General features: G+C 33.7%; 1 long non-coding RNA gene across 1 annotated transcript; it reads left to right on the top strand.

Moving 5' to 3' along the window:
- The first annotated feature begins 2,040 nt into the window (after window positions 1-2,040).
- Window positions 2,041-7,806, top strand: LOC138699876 (uncharacterized). The gene is made up of 2 exons (XR_011332109.1): window positions 2,041-2,211; window positions 7,491-7,806. It is a non-coding gene; the product is annotated as an uncharacterized lncRNA (long non-coding RNA).
- Window positions 7,807-16,916: the final 9,110 nt, after the last annotated feature.

Genomic DNA, 16,916 nt, shown 5'->3' with positions numbered 1-16,916 from the left:
TTTCTTAGTAGTATAATAATGCTCACAGTCTCATAAATCTTATTTTTGACAACCGACTTTTGTGAGATTTCTTTAACATCATTAGCTCATACCCATAAGCAAAACTTATCTTGCGAGGACATACTTTGTATGTCTTCGTACCAGTGGCGAAGCGTAAAATCAATTGCATACACTACGTAATTACTTCAATTTTTCTCAAGAAATTGGGCGTAACTAAACATTATTCCTTATTTTGTTATTATTATTATTATTATTATTATTATTATTATTATTATTATTATTATTATTATTATTATTATTTTATACGGAAAAAAAGGTCTATTCTTTAACTTTCAAAATGTAATTCTGTGGACTTATCAGTATATTTATATGTGAAATGTGCGCTCTCTTAAATTAGGCACTGGTCTGTTTCGAGAAAATATAATTTGCTTTTCCTCAAACTTATAGGTATATCGGAAAGGTTACAATTTAAGTTTTTGAACACACCTCATTACAGTCACCCATTTTCACATTAATTAAAACAACAAAATACAACTTTATCTTCTCACTGTCCCGAGCAAAACTTGAGAACTTCACGTATCACGAAACCATGCTACACTGAAAGCTAAATTGTGAAGGGTACGGATTTTTGAATTGTGAATAAACGGTGACGATTTGACTGTTATGCTGAAAAATATCAATTGTCGGAATGACCATAAAATAAACGGCCAAGTTGGCAGGAAAATTGTGCATCAGTTCACCACTGCCGTATAGCATGCAACGTTACATTCTGCTTTTATGGCACCAAAACTAACTGGTATTTCACCCTAACACACCCCTTCTCGTTAGCGCTTTTCTGGGATCTGTGAACTGTAATACATACCGAGACTTCAGAAGGCATTTTTGTCGAACGCTGCATACAGGGCATATAACTGCATGCAGTGTAACCCGGTTAGATTTAGACTAAATACAGCAGTATTTAAATTTTCGCGAAAAACAAAACTAAAAAAATATATATAAATAGAATAATAATAATAATAATAATAATAATAATAATAATAATAATAATAATAATAATAATAATAATAATAATAATAATAATAATAATAATAATAATAATTTCAATTATAGAGAGTGTTTTTTAAAATAACAGGGCATGCTCTGAATATGTGCCACTGGTTTGTACGTTGAATGGTTTGAAAAGTTAATTAATTGAGTCTGTAACTGAAACAGATGTCAAATATTTTTCGTCGATGAATTTTATGTACGACAATGATAGAAGAATCGGGTGAACTCCAAAGAAAACCTGTCCAAAACAATATTGTCATACAAAAAATTCAATTTGGATTCGTCGAGAATTTAACGCAGATTTTCTTTCAAGAAAGATAGCACTTTAATAATTATTCTAGTAGTAATCATTAGGCCTATATTAAAATTCTATTGGAAAATGATAACAAGTACTAAATAAACTTTATGATAAATACAAGTTGGGAATCAATAGAATTATTCATTTGAAATATACTGTTCATAACTGACTGTATTTAAGAAAATCTATTTAAAAAGAAGATTGGGAATACAAGTGGACGTAACGAGTGATTGAAGAAATCACGGTAAATTTATGTCCTATTTTCGAAAGATTTATTTTGTATTTCATTGTACCTCTCTCAGCATTGCTTCTACAACATTTTTCACAGTCAGAAAACAGATTGACGTTAATATATTTTAAATGTTATTCCATCGTGATCAAGAAATAAAACACGATCAGGAAATAGTCTAACCTGAATGAACTGCAATGTCCTTTGTTTTGTATTCATTGCGAATATATTCGCACACGACAGTAAAAAAAATTCGCATATCACTTAGCTTGACAAATTGAAAACAAAAGAAAAACATCTTATTGTCTAGCAAACAGTATCCAGTAACATAACAAAAGGACAAAGAGAAGTTGTTTAAAAATGTTGTTGCCCTTACTGGAAGACAAAAAAATTGCCGGATAAGAGATATGCCATTGTTGCAATGACAGGAAGGGCATACATGAAGATGTAGGAGATCAAGTGGACCAAACCTGTATCCACATCCCCTTTGCACACAAAGGACACTGCTTACATCCCTATATGCGAGGTCCGGGTATAAATACAGCTCCAGAACAATATAGGTCATCAGTACATCGTCTGTACACTGTCAATTGCGATTTGCAAGTAACAGCCAACAACTCCCAACATGAAATTCTACGTAAGTACAGCAAAATATCCTAAGTGGGTCAGTTACATCAATCAGACGTTTTCAAAATATAATGCTTAGTTTAGCCTTCAGATACAAAGCATATCGTTTAACTCTTATCACACATAAAATAGATTCACATTATTATTATTATTATTATTATTATTATTATTATTATTATTATTATTATTATTATTATTATTATTATGTACGCAAGGGCTGATTAATGAAATATTCTGTGTAGTACTGAGAGGGAATCTGATATCATTTTAATCCAAAGCGACGATAATTCTACCATGTTTCCATCTAGAAACGGACGAAAAATTATACATAAATTAGTAATTGACGTACAACTTCACTTTTCTAAGGAGGGCGCCACCACTGTGTTTGCATGGCGGTCAAATGCCGTCATGCAGAGCTGTGGATTAGTTCGACAAACGTCCGTCGGCACAGATATATCAATTTAATACTATCTGAATTAACTGCCACAAATTATTTTCTAATGATATTATATTAATTGTAATTTGTGTAAGAATACTTATTTCTAGTTACCAATTTCTTATATATGAGTTCGATGGCAGATAGAAAAATCATGTATTGTGACTTACACTTCTCCTATATTGTGCTAAGAGGTAATCTTCCACCATGCTTTCCCAATGTCCAAGGACATTATTAAAATATATGTCCAATATAAAAACAGAACTAACAGAAAGACTCAATTTTTGAAACTAGATTATTTTATTATTTTGTTATACACAATGTCTAAGCCGCCAGTTTTAAATTGATAGGCTATAGAGAACTCTTTGTTATATACACTCACATTGGGATCATAAATTTGAAGAAATGTTTACAAAATAATCGTTTATAAATTGTAAAATACATAATTTTGTACGTTTTGAGATCTGAAGAATCTAAAAATGAAAATCTAAGCAAATACTGAAATTTATAGGCTATATATAAAAAAGCAGACTATTTATAAATGAAAGCGTAGTTCTTAAAACACGTTCACAATATTCTTCAGCCCCTGTAACTTTTGTATACACAATTTCTTCATAAAATTAAAAACAGGAAAGCTACAAGTAGTGTTACATAATTTTATTCATCTGGTATACGAGTATGTCTTGCTTAGACACGCTCAGGGTTTGTAAATCCTTAGAACACAAACAGATATTAAACATTGAGTTATAACAAATTTGTATTTTTATTGAGTTTACACGTGATATGAAAGTAAGATTAAAAGAACTTAATTATTTAGTGATCATTAATATAAAACCCATCTGGAAATTATTTGGAAGTAATGAGAGAATGAGCGCACTTATAAGCCTAGCTGTCTTTAATTAAAACGTTATGATTCCTTAAAATAATTGTAAACATATGCAGGAAGAAGAATATGTACAATTTCGAATAGGATTTATCTCCTCATTATCTCAGATGATAATAACGTATTAATTCTGATATATTCCAGTGATTTCTATACATGGAAGTTGGTTCTATATAAATTTGCTTTGAAAGTAGAGTAGCTTCAGATATTATAGTTAAACACAAACAAAGATATAGTAAAAATTTAATCCACTTAACTGTTGTAGAACGCAACAAAGTCGACGATGATGTTAGATAATTTTTCTGCATGAAAACAAATATCAGTACAGAAAATATAAGATTCATTAATTTCTTTTAATTTCAATGAGTGGTTTCAAAATGTTGCAAGAAAGTTCTCTCACTATTCCGTGTTGTGTTACAGTTGTTTCCTCCTCAAAAGTCACGCGAACACATCTAAAATACACTTATAGTAGCATCTGAACCTGATTTTTTTTTAATATATTTTGACCTACTCATTTCTCATTTCTGCACTCATTTCTTATTGAATACAATTACTTTGAGACGAGAGATACTTTCAAATCTGAAATTATGGAAAATGAGTTCAGATTTAACTAATTTAAATCATGTGTGTGTGTCTAATGCCTAACCACTTCACTTTGCGTGAATCGGGTTCCGCATACTGCGGATAGATGGCAGAACTCTGATCCATTTTCAAATTGCACACCACTTCGGCAGGCCACGTTATGCATGATGTATATCTGTGAGGAGTTATGTCGTGTACTAGAGTGAATGTATGTTAAGTATTCGTGTAAGTGTAGTGTAGGGAATGAGTGAGGATGATGATGAAAGTGAGGAAGGGAGAAGGGGAAACCCGGTGCTGGAACGTAATCTACTCCTGTCGAATAGCACCAAGGGGGCCGACAGGCTTAACGTTCCCATCCGACGGACGAATCACTATCAACAGTGACATATGCTTTCCCTTAATATGCACTAATTTAAATCGTAAAATGTATCAATATTACTCATTAATACTTCATAGTGCTGCATCAACATTGTTTAATTCCCTCTGATTTAGAAGAAAAATTCCAACAGCTTTATTGTATAAACAAGCCCTATCAATCATGGCACATAGACTAATTTTAACCGTGACCTTAAAACAAAATCAATAACTCTGCAATCTAGTATTATTATACTGCAACACCTGTGGTGGCTGAGTGGTCAGACCTTCAGGCTGTCACGCAGACGGTCAGGGTTTGAGTCCCGGTTAGGCCTGGAATTTTTTATTAAAAATCCATAGTAACACATAGTGACACTTATGGCGGACAAGGTCGCAGTTGGGATTTTCTCTTGGTTCTATCGTTTTCCCCATATTAGACATCTACATCATTTCTCCATTTCGTCATCATTCCCCGATCATTGGCTGGCGACGCATGGAGGGGGCTGGGCTAGGGACCGGGACTGGCATAGGGACGAGGGGGGGGGTTGCCTGCTCGAAACCTCGGTACCGGTACGTAGCGAACCTTAGTGTACCCTGGTAGTGTGGATTTGGGAATGCGTCTAGCTTGAGGATTGGCGCAATGGATCGTAACAGGTCGCAGTATTGGGCCATAGTGCCCCCTTCCGTGAATTCCATTCTTTTCCATCATTATATTATTCCATCGATGTTCGCCGGTTTGGTTGATCGGAAACAGCCGAAACTAGCCGAACTGTGTTTCGACGTAGTCAAGGTCGGCCTCAGCGAGTCATAGTAGCTACTAACCGGTTTCGTGGGAAGTTAACACGTTTATTGCTCTATACTTGGTTTTGTGCGTATTATTGTGTCAGTTGATGAGATATAATTTATAACGAAGAACATCCATTTACGACTGTTATGTGAAAAAAATCGTGAGTCTCAATTTTTCATAACCATATCATTTATTTTTTTATTTATTTATTTATTTATTTATTTATTTATTTATTTATTTATTTATTTATTTATTTATTTATTTATTTATTTATTTATCTATTCATTTCTGAAATAAATTTGACTTTGTTGTGACTAATAAACTTCTTCCAGGACTCCTTTCTCGACTTACATTATCAAGGATTATATTACTGCCTGAGGGGAAAAAAAAGAGGAAGGCAGAAATAGGAAAGATTAGCGAAAGCTGGGTTTGCAGTTAAAGACCTGCCCTTGGGCAGAACATTAAATGCAAATGTAATGTGAAAAAATATTTTACCAATCTTGAAAGAGGAAATTTCGTCGTAATTATTCCGAGATACACGTTTCATCATCACAATAATTATTTTTTTAAGTGCGATCACATGGTATTCTTATAGGGTATAGGCAAAAAGTAAACAAGACATAAGCCCAATCCTGTTTGACGACATAGAGTACCGATGAGAGTAAAGAATAAACACTTCGATCGTCTGATGTAACTGTGCTTACCATTTGATAATTTCTATCAATTAAAACAGTAACTAACATCCGACGGCAAAACAATATCAGATCAACCTAACTGATGGACACCCGTTATTGTATACAGTACGCAATAAGTAAAGCTCAGCTCATGCGCTCTGTAAAAGTTCTAATGTTCGAATCACCTTTATTAGGTGTTTGTGCATTATTACTATAATACCCGATGTTGTCTTAAGTATCTGGGTTTATCTTCATGTCGATATACTGTACGTCACGAAGTACCTAATCTTGCATCGGTTTGAGAAAAGTTTGAGGCAAATACTTTAGGTCAAGAAATCCAAGGACCGTAAACTCCATGGCTTACTTGTAGTTTTAGTTCAGTCTTACATCATGTGAATATAGTCACAATTATTATCAGACGTAAGGAGAGAACTCTAAACATCATCTCACATTAGATTCATACTAATGTAAGAACAATGGAAATCAACTTCACCAATTATACAAACATAGTTCAGTTTCTTATTAATAAGGATATTTCCCAAGTCACTAAATTAAATTTTAAGTAATTTCTTATTGTTAACATAAGCAATACTGCACATAATACATTTGACTGGTTGACGAGGCTCCCAGTATGCAATACTCAAACTTGTCTAATCTTGTCACTGTAAAACAAGAATTGACACCAGAAGATTTATTATTGGGCGTGGATATTTTGTCACAATCTAGCTTTAATTTATTAAACACTACTATTAAGCCTATAGATACTTACTACTGTATATCAAACATGCGCATTTCCCTGCAAACAAATCACAAGCCATATTGAACTTCTTCCCCGAATTTTTTTTTACAGCAGTACACCTAAAGTGAGATGCACTATAATCTATATAACCTTTATGGCATATAATTGAACTGCGTAAGCTGTTCGATATTTGTCACGTGTTCGGATCATTTCGTGAGTGAGAAATCGTGTGTGGCAAAGCGTGACTGGTTTTCCTTCCTGCGACGGGAGGAGTCATTGGTTCGGCCCCTAACGTATGCCTTATAAGCAACAATATACTTGTTCGCACGTGATGTGATATCATTTCAAAACCTGTTCTTTGATGTAATCGATAATAATTCTTAACTTCACATCATTTTAATTTACAGAATCTATTTAAAAGCATTGAGATGACAAAAAGAAACAATGGTGAAATGACAATAGCAGGGAACCTAACACATCGCTAATGTTTTGAGATGTATCCCTAATTTATTAACTCATATTTATCATAATTTAAAACGTGGATCAGAGAGAACCGTTAGCCACACGGCGCGACGGCTACAACGCTGGTTTAGCTAGATACCAGAGAGTCCAAGTGAAATGTACGTTCCTACGATCTGTACGGTGACGGGGTAAATAATCACGGGGGTTTTTCTGGGGTTGCCAACTATATTTAAATCTTCTCATATTTTATCAAACAAACTAGCATAAAATGTAGGCCATAGGTGGCTATTTCCTTTCCTCTAACTCGCTAAATTCCGCAGCAGATCCAGGTTCACCTTCAAGCAACTAAAAGTCCGCATGTGAATGTTTCAGGCCATTGCCCTCATCGTTCTTTTCGCCGTGGTGGCCTGCTATGCCGCCGAAGCTCCCAAGGAGAACCTCAAGGGATCTGAGGCAGTCTACTTGGCTTCTCCATATGCCTACAGTGCCTACAACGTCCCCGCAGCCGTCTACCACCCATACGGATACTACTACCGCTAAACCAGTCCTTCCGACCTGGCCAGCGATAACGGACTCTCGCCTGGAACTTGGCAACACAACAAACACGCATGGAAGCCTGTTAGGCTAGCTACCTTCTTCGATGTTTTGGCACAGTATACAGTTTCTTTATTAAAGTCTTATATTTACATGACGTGTTTCTCATTTCACTCCTTTCTTCCCTATGCCTTATCCATAACGAAAGTGAGAGGTTTCCGACAAAAAAATTAAATTTAAGAACAATAATGATAACAATAATAATAATAATAATAATAATATTTATTTATGTGCTGGACAACAGCCATTTGACAATAAAAGTCCAGCGCAGTGATGCAATTAATACATTAAAATGAATAACTATGGTACATATTAAATACTTGAGTTAACAACAAAATAAAGAACAATAGATTGCAATAATTAATTTGCAAGAATTAATACTATAAAATATTAGGGAAAGGAGTTGATTCTTACTACCAATTTGTGTTTAAGGATTATACAAATAATATTAGCAAAGACATTGCCATATTCTAATACTTCTATACATTGAATGGATCGAAATCGCCTACATGTAAGTTAGCATGTTTAATACATCTGGAGACCGGCGAGGAAGATTTAGATTTCTAATATAGAAGAGTTTGTGATGTCTCATGTCCTTCATAGGAATACGAAGGCTGACACTGTTTAACAAAGATTGACAATTTAATGTCACCTTTAAGGACCTTACATAAGAATAAGTAATCAAGATCATGACGTCTGGCATACAGGCTTCGACATTTAAAGTGCTCGCATTTTTATCACAGTTATACCCAGAGTAATTAGGCAGAAATCTGTACGAACATAATGAAATAAATTTCCTTTGAATATTTTCCAGTTTTGCCGAATCAGAACTAGTAACAGAGTTCCAAACTACAGATGCATATTCAAGTTTCGATCTCAATAATGTATAGTATAGTATCAAAAGAGAGTCAGGTACTTAAAAATAATAAGTAATTGACCAAACTATTCCTACCATTCTTATTACATGGTTATAAATATAACCAATGTGGTTGCGAAAATATAATTTATTGTCAATTAATACACCGAGGTCTCTAATACAATCTTCTGTTAATTAATACATTTTTTAGACATAGTTATATTTTAGTGTAGAGGTTTTCCTTCAAAATGATGATGATGATGATGATGGTGATAATAATAATAATAATAATAATAATAATAATAATAATAATAATAATAATAATAATAATAATAATGGCTATCTTACAGTGATCCCCTGTAATCTACAAATCAGTGACTGAATAAATACTAGTGCTTTCGTAAAAGACGAATATTTTCCCTGCATTAAAAATATTCGTAAAATAGAAACTGAGTAAAAATTAGTATATTATCGTGGATCAAATTTGTTGTCAAACGAAAGTATGCATTATTGTTGCTCGCTGTAGCTGTTCGGTTATTAATTGCTTACTTACAAATGGTCCCTATCCTCAGTCAGTAAGATTAATCCAGTCTCTACCATCATATCCCACCTCCTCAAATCCATTTTAATATTATCCTCCCACCTACGTCTCCGCCTCCCCAAAGGTCTTTTTCTCTCAGGTCTTCCAACTAACACTCTGTAATCTATATACATTTCTCGACTCACCCATACGTGCTATATGACCTGCCCATTTCAAACGTCTGGATATAATGTTCCTAATTAAGTCAGGTGAAAAATATAATGCGTGCAGTTCTGCTTTCTCCATTCCCCTGTAACTTCATCCGTCTCAGATCCAAATATTTTCCTGAGCACCTTATTCACGAACACCCTTAGCCTCTGTTCCTCTCTCAAAGCGAAAGTCGTTCTATTATTATTATTATTATTATTATTATTATTATTATTATTATTATTATTATTATTATTATTATTATTATTACGACAGTACTAAATAATTGTTAATCTGTTAACCAACAGCGATTATCAATAGTAGGTTAGCAGAAGGATGATTGTTGTAAGAAAGCAATAATAATAATAATAATAATAATAATAATAATAATACATATAGTAAATATTTTGTTTTTGTTTAGTCAACTGTCTTCGGACATACAGGTCTGAACTTCACAAGTGATACCAACAAGACACAACTTACAAGGCAATTAAGTCAGGAGATAATGGGGTAGAGTGGCTAGTTTCTTTCGCCCTCCATTACATACATCGCCGACTAGATAAATATTACATTAATCAGACTTCAGATGTGTATAAATAATTGTTCTCCCTCTGACACATATCGTCAAGTGAGATGTACTGCTTCATAAAAGACGTAGCCTACATATCAGATAGAACCTCAATCAGAGGTAGTAAATATTTTATCAGCATGCAAATTCTAAAGTTATAATGTTAATATATCATATCTATTATTGTACAGTTTGGCACTTTTAGTACATTTGGAGACAGGAGAAATAGATTTAGAATTTCTGCAATAGAAAAGATTTTGCTTTCTCTCTCCTTTTGTAAGAACACGAAAGCTAACGTTGTTTATGAAAGATTCACAGGTTATATTATCTTTAAGGATCTTATAATAACATGGCATCAAGATCTTCAAGTCTGGAATATAAATTGTGATATTTAAGATAATCACAACTTTTTTTTCGTAACTCTCTTGTGGTCAGCGAGCAGAAATCTGTACAAACATGACGATATAAATTTTCGCAGTATCCTCCGAATCAGTTGTAACAGAATCTCAGCCTGCAAAAGCATATTCGACTTTCTCTCTACTCAACGCATTGAATACGTGACAATCCACAAAGTATGAAGCTGCATAAATAGGAAACTACAAAAATGAATATTAAATATAATAGAAACAAAAATACATAAAAAAAACTATTATACACATCTCTTTTTCTTCCCCTATGCCTCATCCCCATCGCGGTCGAGAGTTCAAAACCGCACTGTAGTTAAGTAGAAAAAGAAGACAAACAAAAAACATAAGCAATAAAATATCATAGATTACAAAAACAAGAGTCTATTTGATAAAAGCAATCACATTGAAAAAGTTTATAACCAAGTAAATAAGACTAATATTTAGCAATTAAATATGTAAACCTATATTAAATTCCCTTAATAATTTCCTTAATTTGAAGTTTAAATTTAATCGTACTTATGTTATCTAAAACAGGGTATAGTGAAATTAATTTGCTGTGTAGTTTTAAGCCATAGTTGAAGCCATGTTTCATATCAGCAGCCGTTAAACTTCTGAATTCTGTGAAAGAAATAATATATTCCTTCTCGTATTCGAATTTATTATATTGGTTTCAACATAACGAAACTTTATACTAAAAACAAAGAATGTATGGATCACCCGGTATACAATAAATCGCGCTGCTCACAGTATCATCAAGAACGAAAAAAAACTGACAAGAGTGTAGGCCTACTACTGTTATGACTTGAAGGAAAGTGAGAGTAACTAATATATTAAGTGTGTGCTTTGTGACCGTGGCGGCAAAAGGGATCATCAGAGATTAAATGAAAGAGTTATTGTGCAACATCTTTGGATTGCTTTCATTCATCTCATCGCTGTTTGAACGGTCGATCAATTTTCTTGTTCTTGCTGACGCGCAGTATATAAGCGCGGATGTCAAATGCAATTCGTTTAAATAATTGCTCTATCTAGTGTAATCTATCATTCTTCAACACTTTTATTTATGTTCTGTGTTTGTGGTCTTGTTCAATTTATTCATTTTGTAATCCCTTTTCCTGATTAATTTAACTACTGAGCATAGCAATATCATTTCAGTGGATTGAAATCTACACCTGTCTTTTTTATGAACATATAATTTTCACCTCAATAAATAATGTACAGTGTGGTAATTAATTTGTAAATTAAAATTATTGTTTCTGATCTAGGTTTTTTATTGCGTATTATTCAATTACTCTTTACCATGCGACCATAGAAAAAAACAGATTTACGAATATTAATTGACAGAGAAATATGATCCAATTTCACAGAATTGCTCGAATCTCAATATCACGATCGGTAGCATAGTCGGTATACAGTTTCTTCTTTATAGACATAGCAACGGAAAGAAATTTCTAGGGGACTATGGTGTAAAGAGGTCATGTCAATTGATGTTCAGAGGCGCAAGCGCGCGCTTTAGAGCTTAAGAGAGCCTGAGCGCTTTACAGCGGAAAGGAAAGAGATAGACGAAAGAGGTAGTATATCCCGCTTTGTCGAAGTAGATAAAGGAAAGAGAACTTAATAAAACTGTATCCATGTTAATTTTTTAATTTGTCTGAGAAGTATAACTGCATTATAAGAATGTAAGTTTTAATTTTAATGGTCATTTTTCACGAGTTTGTTCTTTTTATTCAAAAGGAATATTTTCTCGACCCTTTTTTATAGAAACGTGAAATTTTCAGATATAGGCCTATTTATTTAGTAGTCTTACAGATACTGAAACAATGTTTTCGTAAATATAATATACCTTAAATACGTATTACTGAAGATAGTGTATTACAAATTTTTAATATATTCGCATGAAAAATGTTTGTATGGAAATGAATTAACAAAGCAACTACTGATACATCATAAGCAAAAGATATGTGCCCATGTGTTGTAAAAATGTCAGCTCTATAGCTTCAGCAGGTTTCGAGAAAATAATTTAATATTCTGATGATAGGAAGTTGCGTATCAATATCACCTTAAAAGCATAATGCGATAAGAGTTTTTTTATGTAATATTAGTTACAGTGAAAACGTATACAGTTCTTGATAACTTTGCTTTGTACTATAATATTGTTTTGATTAGTTTATTGATTACTTCTTTTATAAGGCTAAAATGCAATCAATACCAATTTAAACATATGTCATACTCATTCTCTTTCTTTGGAATATCACTTTCTTTATGAATGATGTGTTTCAGTCACTTAGTACAGTATAGTTGCACTATTATGGAATTTATGTGAATATTCCTTCTTAACTCTTTATTGTGTTATTAACGTTTAAAACACAACTGCAATATTAAGAAATTAGTGTTAGTGCTTTTGTTTTACAGACAATATATATATATATATATATATATATATATATACCAAACAGAAAGAAACCTATATAAATAACGACATAAAATTTCACGTTCATTTGAAGTTTGTGCACCACTGTTTTCTTAATCCAACAGGGTGCTTATTCCTCCTTCCATGCCTAGCGTTTGATGTCCGCATACAACGTCAAGGTCGAAAAAATGCGCTTGCTTTGACATCACTGGTGTAAAGTTTCACAGAATTTCTCCCATCTGAATATCAAATATATATGAGAGATACCCCATTGTCTGTTGTATGCCGTATGGTTGGGATAACGTAAAATATTCCTAAGGGCCAGTTGAAATATGAGTATGTTATATTTTCTAGTTTTTCTTGAATCTGAAGACAAGCTACGTGACACTCGGCGTAATTTATAATATGATATGGGTTTATTAGAATGAAAGAGTAACTTTCTGATATTATTCGAAATAATTATACACTATATAGAGTGTAAGAACTAGAGTTGAACAACGATCGAGAAAGCAAGATTAACAGCGCCCGCAAAGCCGAAAACCCGCACGACAATATTGACTACATCGCGTCGTTGACGTAGAGACTGCTTGCGAGCGTTTCAATACTTCGAGAATTGTCGAGTCTCGAACGTCAAGCAGCCTTGAATCGTCACAGTTGTTTATACTCACAAACCAGACTGAACTTTTAGCTGTTTTTGCAACTGTCATGTAAGTAAAAACAATCAAGTAGCCTATTTGAAACATCATCTCTACCTTTAAATGTATAATAATCCGTTCCCCAGTCTTTATGTAATTACTAGACCCTTATAAGAAGGCCTGGAATTTTCTTTTCGTATGTTTGAGATCAAGTGTACAATCTCAAGTAAGAAAATTATTAACGCTTTATTTAACGTTTTTTCATGTTTCTTAAAAATGCAAATTTGTTTTTATTTTTTTCTATTTATATAACCATAGGTAATATCGGATAATAGAACCAGAACATTTTTATAACTGCGATACTGTTTTGTTTTGTCCTTTTGTCTCAATAATTAAACATTTATAATGTTATTTATTTCAAGATGTATGTTATTCAAAGTTATGAAATCTTTCCACGCCGACCAAATGCTATTTCGCGAATGCTGAGCAAGACTCAAAGCGCACAAGAGTTACGAGACGAGACTCGAAAGACAAGTGCAACGAATACAGCGAGCGAGAGTGGCAGTTAGTTTTGTTCATCTCTAGCCCTTCGTTACTCGCGTTAAATTTCGTAACGCCAGTACTCACCTGGATTACAATGGTAATCCACATTTGTTTTTGTTCGCAGACATGGTTTAAACATTGCAATTAGATTTAAATGTTAAGAAATATATTGTTTTCAGTTATTACAGTAATGAGAATGGATATGTTACGCATAACGGAACGTATTAAATATAAATATTAATAATGAAACGTATTATAGTACACAAATTGCATTCAAGTGACATGTTTACATAATGTTTCCACACTGGACGTGTCTATGAGTCATAATTTATTGTTGCACCATAGTTACGAGTTAGTTCACTATCATCATAATTATGTAGGTTATCTTGAATTGTTGCTCATTCGCTGTTTGAAGGTCACCTGATCTCTTGATGTAAACTCTCCCACAGGAAACGCAAGTTCACTACTGCTGACCTTTGTTACGTCATATTTGATAACTAAATACCTCACTCAGGGGTGTAGCAATGAAAAAATTCAGGGATGTAACAATCATTCACACTTCACATATAATATTTTACAGATGTTTTTGCAGTTCAGATTTAACGCACATGATAGCCTAATCTACATCTGATTCAATTATCTAAGTAGGCCTACGCATTTCTTCCATACAGTTCAAACAAATTACATGTTTAGTAAGTCAAAGAAAATAGAGGCCAGCGTCGTGAATTTCTGCTTACATCATAGGCTGAGCATAACTGTTCCAGGACATTCACAGCACATTTAGTTCTATTATAAAATGATATTATTTCATGTTTCTAGCTGCCTCCCGTTTCCTCATCCATTGCCTTATCATAATGCATGGTTGATAATGCTAACAGTGTTTTTTTTCTTTGGTACATACGAAATAATTGTGCAGCGTTCATTGAATCCAAACAATGTACTGTTAACTTGCCTGTCTTAGTAGTTGTGAAATGAGGAGGGATATCTCTTTTGTTTTCTTTCTATGTTCCTACAAGTATAATTTTGTCATTTTCTAGAAGATCTAAACACAGAGGTATGTTCATGAAACAGTTATCGGTGGTCACATTTCTTCCTGTTCCTTTGATGGGATGAACCAGCCACTTCACCACTGCATGTGCACTGTTACTTCGGTGAAATGGACAGTCTGGTTGAATACCAGCATAAATTTCGAAGTTATGAGTGTAATATGTTTTCACATCCACCTTAGCAAAAATTTTGATCCAACATTTTGTTGGTTTAGTAGGTATATACTCTTCATAGGACATCGTCCTCTGAATGCAACCAACTGCTCGTCTATAGTTACATATTCGCTTGGACTATAGCACTTTTGTGAGTTCTGAACAAATAACTCTAATACTTCACGTATAGCAGCCAATTCATAAATTTCTTTCCTTTCCTTTTGTCATAAATGTTATCAAAGAGTAGACATCGTAACAAAAATTAGAATCTATTGTAGGTGATTGTCAGGTAAATTGACTCTATTCCTGTGCCATTTTTATCCCATAGTTCTCTTACGTTCAGTCTTCCCGATTTCAAGGCGCCAGCAAAATACAAAATACCCAAGAGTGCCTCAATTTCTACGTCATTTGTTAATTTGCAATCTCTGTCACGTCCGTAATTACGCTTCACTTTTTCAATACAAATATTAGTACCCTTACAATTACATTGATTATTGTCTGATCAATAAAGCAGTCAAAACTCTCTGTGTGGGTCCGCGCAATTCTTGCAACCCTTTTAGGGCTCGATAAATGAATCACTATATTTTGTGCTCGTCTTCTCCCTCGTTGAGCTACTGGTTCTTCCTGCCAAATTATAGTCTTTTTTCTATCCGTATAGCAGTTTCCATCATTTATAGACATTAGTCTTTCATCATCATCACCACCACCACCACCACCACCACCACCACCACCACCACCACCACCACCATCATCATCATCATCATCATCATCATCATCATCATCATTGTCTTGTTCTGAATTAGAATCGTGAACTTCATTCTAAACATCTCCCCTGTTGCTTTCATCATCATTTTCACTTTCAATGCCATCATCCATATCTTCATCCAGCCATTTGCAAATGTTGTTTGTAGTTTCCGTAAACATTGGAGCAAACTGCGAAGAGGATGGAACGATGCCACACATTTTTTCATAAACTTACTGCATTGCATCACTTATAACCATATTAAAAACTATTTCACTTACCTGAACAAAAAACTGACGTCAGTACTCGCGTGGATTACAATGGTAATCCACTCGGAAAAATTGTGCATCACTTTATAAAACTTCGTATAACTTTCCAAAGGGTTGCGACAAATACGTCTAAACACCAGTAATGCCTCACTTAGACTGTGACGAGAAATTGCATTGACGCTGAACTACGCAGTGCTGCAGGCAGTGACGTAATAGAGGATTAAATATCAGTGGATTACTATTGTAATCCACGCGAGTACTGAAGGGCTAGTAAGAACTGTGGAATATTTCTTGAAACATTGTAATTTATAGTTCCATCGCATCGTAGAATAATATATATGAAAGATATGTGTATGTGTGTATGTATGTATTTATTCACACTGCAAATGGGTAAATACCCGGTGGCAGTGGTAACTAATTACACTCAATAATAACTACATAAACACAAGTAATAAAAAACACAATTAATAATAAACACAATTAATAAAAAATACTGTAACTTTTATTTCAACACAAGAATGTAACTTTTATTCAAAATAACAATAATCACTTTCTATAATTGAGTTTAAACACTCCCGTCAACAAAGGGATTTCCACTCCACAAAGCAACACAGTATTCGTTATTGCACTCCACAGATGACAATGACAATTCACTTGGATTATTGAAAACAACAATGTACTGCTAATCTCAACTAATGTTCACAAAGCACTATTTAAAAACAAAACTCTCAGTTCTCAGTTCACAGTTCGTTGCCTTGGCTAGTTCCTCTAGCTCATTCACCCAAGTTCACAGTATATCGAACCCAAGCCTTCTAGAGACAGTCCACTGCACTCGAACTCAAGTCTCCCAA

This window comes from Periplaneta americana, chromosome 5 (assembly GCF_040183065.1).
Source record: "Periplaneta americana isolate PAMFEO1 chromosome 5, P.americana_PAMFEO1_priV1, whole genome shotgun sequence".
Lineage (NCBI taxonomy): Eukaryota > Metazoa > Arthropoda > Insecta > Blattodea > Blattidae > Periplaneta > Periplaneta americana.
This window is presented reverse-complemented; position numbering and strand designations above follow the sequence as displayed.